Source organism: Haemaphysalis longicornis, unplaced genomic scaffold, assembly GCF_048455015.1.
Source record: "Haemaphysalis longicornis isolate Haplotype H1 unplaced genomic scaffold, Haemaphysalis longicornis Haplotype H1 scaffold_4, whole genome shotgun sequence".
NCBI classification, from domain to species: Eukaryota; Metazoa; Arthropoda; class Arachnida; order Ixodida; family Ixodidae; genus Haemaphysalis; species Haemaphysalis longicornis.
The window spans coordinates 132384741-132391777 of record NW_027526361.1 but is presented as its reverse complement, the minus strand read 5'-3'; positions in this window follow the sequence as shown (position 1 = coordinate 132391777).

Here is a 7037-nt window from a genome sequence, read left to right as displayed (position 1 = left end):
TGCAGACCCAATTCTCTACTCCCCCGTGCTCTAATGGAATTGGATTTCCAATCCAATCCAATCCAATCCAATCCTAATCTAATCCAACGCAATGCTCGGCCCTTCAAGGTCCACGAGAAACTGCTCAACCTCGGCCATTGTAGGTTACGCTACAAAATTACAACAGTCAATGCCGGCTGTGATTTAGAATGCGCAGGTTTGCGCATTTCCACTCCTTAACCTTCTCATGCTATGAACTTTGATGTTGAAATTGCAGGTAATGAACTCTGACTAATATGAATATAGCTTCGAAAGTAGAATTGCCTTTATTGAAAGAGACAATTTGAGTGATTGGGTCATGGTTTATAAAATGGATAAGAATAAAGCAAGACATCGCCAAGTCTTCAGCACCTCCCGAGTCCAAGGAACGCCTGAATATTAAAGCAGAATGCTGACGACGGCTATACACACGGCACAACAGTAGCAGTCGGTAGTCTGGCACAGGGAATGGTAAGACCACTGCTATAATGTTCGTCCTGCAAACTCCCGACTTAAGTGTTTGGGGTTGGCTGTGCTGAGGTGTGTCTTGTGCGAGGGGTTGATTTCGCACTTTTACGGCTAGACTTGCTCGTTTTAGATTGCTCCAGTGTCTTCTTCATATGGTCCATGGCTCGAATGCGAGCGATGGATTGCCGTCTGGTGTTGATTTTTGCGCATTCCACCTCGGTTGCACGTGGGAGGTACTGAAGTGACACCAGCGAAATAAACAGAAGAAATGCCGCGAGGAAAAATGCTACGTCCTCCCGGCCGACTTTCTGAAGGATAAAAAAGACGGAGGCACATACAGCACCGGCGCTACCACCACCGAACATAACCAATAAAGCGCTGGCGCGCACGGCCGTTGGAACAAGCTCCAATATGTAGGCGACGCTTGTGACTAATGCAACGCCAACGCAGGCTTTGGACATGATGACAAGCAGTTCATTAGTGTTCATCGGCTGAATGTAGACCTCCAAGGCTAGTATGGACTGGATTACGCCCATGAAGAAATAGCAAAACCGTAGGACTTTCACGAGTGGCAGCCTGACAATCAAACAATGCATTACCGCGTAGGCCAATAAGGCGACACTGAACGACACCCACTGGAACAACGTTCCCTGTCCTGGCTTTTGGGAGAACGTTGCTACGTAGAACGCAAATAGCAATGCGAAATAGGATAGAGTCGTGATAAGCTGCCTACGTAGAAGTGGACAATCTTCAAGGGCCTTTTTCTGCTCGCTGGGATATTCCTGATTGCTATCGTGAGCTTGTTCTCGGAGACTGTTCAACAGGCATGCCGTGTTGGTCAAGGGAAAGCCGTTCCACCGGGCACCTTCGAACATGACGTTCTCTGCTGCTGTGTAGTTTCCTTGTGAAATGAGCCATCTAGGAGATTCTTGCACCACGAAATATGCCGCCAATGACAGAACTGTTGGCGCGAGATAAACTGTTTGCTTGAGGGCCCAGTCCAGATGAATGTAAGTAGCAATGGTAAACCACAGCTCCGCTAGCCCGAAGCCTATAGTTCCAGCGAAAATGAAATGCAGCGGCCGGTGGTCATGCGTTGTGATCTCAAATAAAATCACGGCGATCATGAGGCAATTTACACTCGCAAAACCAGTCGTGAGGAATCGGAGGATTACGTAGGTGACGTATGATGTCACGGAGCAACTGGCTACTGTGGAAATGACCAGAAGGCCAGCGACTACCCGAATAACTGGGGCGCGTCCAATGTAGTCAGCTAAGGGGCCGGCTACTATTGTAAGCATTCTGCCGCTGTTGTGAGCCGCTAGGGCAGCTACGAGGAGCACACGCCTGTGGCATACCAGGTTCCAAACGCTCAAAATCGTGGATCCAGCGGTGCTTACATCGTACTCCCATTCGTTGCAGGCCGTAGGTTCCGTGTCGTTGAAGTCAGTCTGGTTCTTGTAGGCGCGGCAACGGCTGGGTCTTCCATCGGCTTCTACAGGGATGAACTCTTTCCTCCAGATGATCGCAGAGACGTTCGAGTCCGGCGGCTGCTGGCACCAGTGATCCACGTCGCCCGCGATGACTTTTATCACGGCTAAATGGGTGCTCATTAAAAACACGGCAATAATTCCAAGCCCCATTGTTCTTTTCTGGAAAACGCCGTGGCCAAAAGCGTCGTCGATGTCAAATGATTCACTCGGGATGAGGCCCTTTTTCACCAGTGCTTGTGGTGGAAGGAGCTCCATGGATGTTTGGCTGGTGAGTTGTTACCAAGAAAAGCCCATACGAACCGAGCGTTTTATCTTCTTCTTCTCTTAGAGGTGGGCCATAGCCGGAGTCTTGTTTCGTCTTCTTAAAATCGCCAAATATCTATAGAATAGGTTGGACACGTTGTGTACCTAAAACATTTTTTTCAAATAAAATTAAGAAAAATGTCATGTGGATATAATATTTGGACAGTGGATATAAAATTCCTTATTCTTGAGTAGCTCGAAATCAGAGCGCCAATGGTGGGCGTTCGAAGCAGTACTGACACACGTTATCGGTGCATAGAGAGGGAATTCAGGATTTGTGCTGTGTGCACGTCTCGTTCAGCAGATTTAACTGTCAAGAGCCTGAGTGCGCCGAATCTCGCATGCGCTTTCTAGAAATTAGTGTATATTTTGAAGTCCTAGGGAACTGCAATAAGTATTTAGCCATGGAAATTCCCCTTGGGGGTACATTTAAAATATTTACGAACACCATAATCATTATCATCGTCATGCATACCTCGTTTTTATTGACCGGGGGTGAAGAAATGCGTAACGTTTGGGCCCCACAACGCTGACCTCATTCTCAAGCGACCCTAAACCTCACGATGTTATGTGTGGTGAATATGAGGCGAAAGTCTGAAACGGAGTGAGTGAGTTAGCTTGGGGTTTTAAAGGGACACTGAAGTGAATTTGTCAAGCTCCCGTTTTTGCTTGCACTGTGTAGACTGGCTCAAATTAGCACACTTTTTATAGTTTTTACGATTGACAAATCGGTAATTATTTTACAAAGCGCGAAAGAAGAAAAACTACCAAGCGCGGTTTGCGGCGGCCGCACCAACTAAAGCTGTGACGTTAGGAGGAGCGGGCACCGTGATTGGACACTGCCCAAGGTGAGCAAAGAAACAAGTTTCGGTTTCGGTTTCGGTTCTGTAAAACACAACCGTTGGCGTTGTTGGATGGGCATTCTCAATAACTCAGTAATCATCGTACCGCGCTTCTGCCATGTTGTCAGCTGTAAAAATGCATAAAGATAAGCCTCCTAGGACGGCTTGGAATCGTAGCATTCACTAGCCGAAACCTACGCAGTGCATGAACGCCCTCCGCGTACCCGCAGACGCCCAAATGTCATGTGCTTTTCCCCCATATTTGGAGCTTGCCTCCCTCATGCCTGTATCGTAAAAAGCGTGTTCGCACCAGGCCAAGGGTCTGTTCATTCTGGCATATACCCACTGCCTGCAAGCAGTCGGTGCTTATGGCAACAGCACGCCAACTAGAACTCGCTAGCGCGCCAGTGCCAGCCTGCGCGCGTTCTGTGAACTAGTTCATGGAGCCATAAACGTTGCGGCCCAAAAAAAGGTGAACTCAATGTAGAAAACATCGGCGGAAAACGAAAAAAATAACTTAAAGAAAAAAAAGCACGTACCCGCGGGGATTCGAACCCTTTACTTGCAAAATACTTGCGGTGGCACATCTAGCGCCCCAAACAACTCGGCCACGCAGCGGGCTCCGCTGGCCTTGGTAATATATGGTATATATTGGTTAACCAGTTTACACTTTTATTTAGTTTTGGCATTTCAAGCAGCTTAGGTGACTATTTGTTGTATTGCGCTCGTGCAGTAAGCTTCGCCCGAGTTTGCACAATAGCTCACGTCTAGCAATTGCATTTCGTAGACGGAAAAGCGTTCGCAGATGCGTAGTCGTGCTGCTGACCGCTGTGCTTGTTCGCCGAGCGCAAAAAAAGTGCTTCCCGCACCCTAGTTTTACGCTGTACGGTACAAATATCAGTTGATTTTATTTCCTTAGTACCTATATTGACTTCGCTGACTCTTCTCCCGCCTTCAAGAGGCCTTATATTTTCCTACTGGCGTACCAGTCAGCGAAGCGTCGCATGTGCGCTTGTGCAGCGCTTGTGTGAAGCGACCTTGACTTGGAGCTAGATACAGTGTACAAACTAACCAAGTAAAGAAAGGCAGATTCTACCATTCACAAACGTGTCCTGTGTTCGTTTCAACTGAGCGAACGAATTGCGACGACCCGTCGGCGGCCGGCGGACGAAACGCTGGGCCGACTGACTTTCTGAAGGCAGGTGAGCCGTGCAGTTGCGCAGCCAATTGCGAGCTCGGCTCCTCTCGACGTCACACGAAAACGCCGCAGAAAATGGGCGAGCGTAAAGAAAGGAGGACAGCATTTTCGAATTAATTTTTCTATTTAATAAAATCGCGTAAACGCGCCAAGGGTGGTCGAAACATGGTCTGGGGACTCGGGACTACAATTTGCGCAAGTAATCCCGCAATGTTTACATATCACTTCAGTGTCCCTTTAAGGCACGCATTACCTAGTTTGTCACGAATGAAATCCAGACAAATCGGACAATCAAATTGAATGAAACAGTAAACGTACAACCGTCAAAGATTACAATACACACTTCCTGCGAGTCAAAGTCTAAACACAGTCGACAGCAGCAAATCTCTCTAGAGAAAGCAGGGGCCCCCAACCTCCTTTCATCCATGATCGTCGTTAGTACTTGTAGTAACAGAGGGGATTGAAACTTTTTTAATAGAAAATCAGTTGGAGGCGCATTGAGCGGGGTTGTTTGCATGGAGAGGCGACACGAATCAGTAGAACTTGAATTTCGTTGCCTTCAGATATGTAAACTCTCTTCCTTTTCCCGCTTCCTCTTTAACGCGCTTCAAAGTCCACTTCAACTCACCCCAAGTTAACACCAATGGCCGCACCACAAATACAAAGGAAATGCTCAGCGACCCGAATGCAATGATACCGCAATCAGATGACATCCGCTTCGTAATTTGAGGTATCCAGCTTTGATTCTTACCACGAAAAGCGTTTTTTCTTCTTTCATCGTCATAATCCTTATCGATATGCGTCCTTTTATTGCATAATGTTGTATTTCCTGCAGCGGGTTTTGGTAACGACACTACCATTAGTGAGACCAAAGAGCGTCGCTTTAGAATGAGCAAGGCGTACTTGACCCCTGCTTAAATGTATCCGTTAACTCATTGATGCTGTTTTATTCTATTTATCTGTAATTTGAATCACTCTTGAAAACTTCCGGGCTAGAGACCTTGCAGTACACAGAAATAGTTGCAAAGAAAATGTTCCTGTAATAAACCAGACAAGAATACTATGTTTCGGTGGTCAGTTATACGATAAAAATAAGGCGTTCACTATAGCTTCCTTTAACACGGCTGGAGTATAACCAAGTCTCGTAGAGTATTCAGGACAAAAAAAAAAGACGTGTATCTTACGCACGGGACACCACAAAAAGAATTTGCCTCGCATGTAAATGGGCAGTCTCGGCCCTTCATCTTCTGTGGTATAAACCCTTACACGCATGGTATACTGTAAGTATATAAAAAGTTCACAATTTTTAATGTGTCGTCGAATTTGAAACCTTGCGTCAGGGGAGAAGGGATTCTTGCGCTGAAAGGAAAAACGTTGAAGGGGCCTGAAACATTATTTTGCAATGTGTACTGCACGGAACCCCGAGTCTGTTTGCCTTCTGGTTTTGAAGACGCAGAATGATACGGAGGCTGAAAGCGTTCACTCATACCCTTATGTTAAGCTTTTGTAAGTTAAAAGATTGAAATTGTTATAATTTTTCAAGAAAAAAACGTCTCACCAGCTGATGATGAAGCGTTAATATGCAGTAATTTGAAAAAAAAACTCTCCTCGTGTCATCCTTCTCGGACATGACAACATGACAATAATTGGCCGCCTAAACACTGACCTCGGCTATAAGAAACACCATATAGTAATTGAGGAAAAACTATAGGGCAGTTCTTACTCCGGCGACTCATTGAATTGTAATGCCAAGGATGAGAATGACGTCACGTACAGAGCGATAAAAACGAGCAGCCTAAATTGCTAGGCAATGTAAGTGGGCAAAGCTTCTGAGCACAAAGACGCAGGTTCGATCCAGACCATGGTGGCTGCTTTCCCGGTGATACCGAAAAGCGGAAATGCCCGTGTGTCGAGATTTTCTTGCCTGTTAGAGATCCCAGTTGTACTATATTAATCTGAAGCCCTCCACCAGGGTGCGGATTATGATAGCTCAGGTGTAGCTAGGGCGCGTTAATCTCCAAAATCAATCAAACGTTCAAAGGTACAAAACAATGAACTATGAAGTTGGTGTTCAATAGCACTGGACAGGACGTTTCGCATAACGAAAGTCGTCTTTCTGTAGCTATTTTGACTGATCAGTTGCGGCGCCAAATCTTACATTTGGAGTGCCTTTTTTGTCAGGCCCCAGCTAAAATGTTTTTTAGGGTGCAGAGACGGCCGCAGAATTGGCGAATACGTTCCTGTTCGGAAGATGCTGACGCGACAAGCGAAACGGTATAACCTTTAAAGTGTGCGGCTCCGCAAATACGTATCCACACAGACTCCGTCCATGGCACGCCCCGTTGGAGGTAAGATCCAACTTGCACTTGGGCTTTCCGATGGGAGGAAGAGTACACCATTCGAAAATCTGGAGCACGGAATTTCCAGTACACAACACTAGGCACTCGCTTGTGTCAGACAGACGTAGTCGGCAATGAGAATGAGATTAGCACTATTTGACTGAAGACGGCCTTCAGAGCAACAGAGAGATTGGCAACCGTCAGAACAAGACTACGGCATTTTGGGGTTGTTTGAAAGCAAAGAACCAGCCAACGGTTCTTTCGAGGTGTGCGGGACAATAAACTGCCAATGAGGCGGAGGCGGCGATAGGGCGGAGCGTTTCACTCATAGAGCACACTGTAGATGGCGCGGCAAATTTACCCAGCGTTCCCCGCG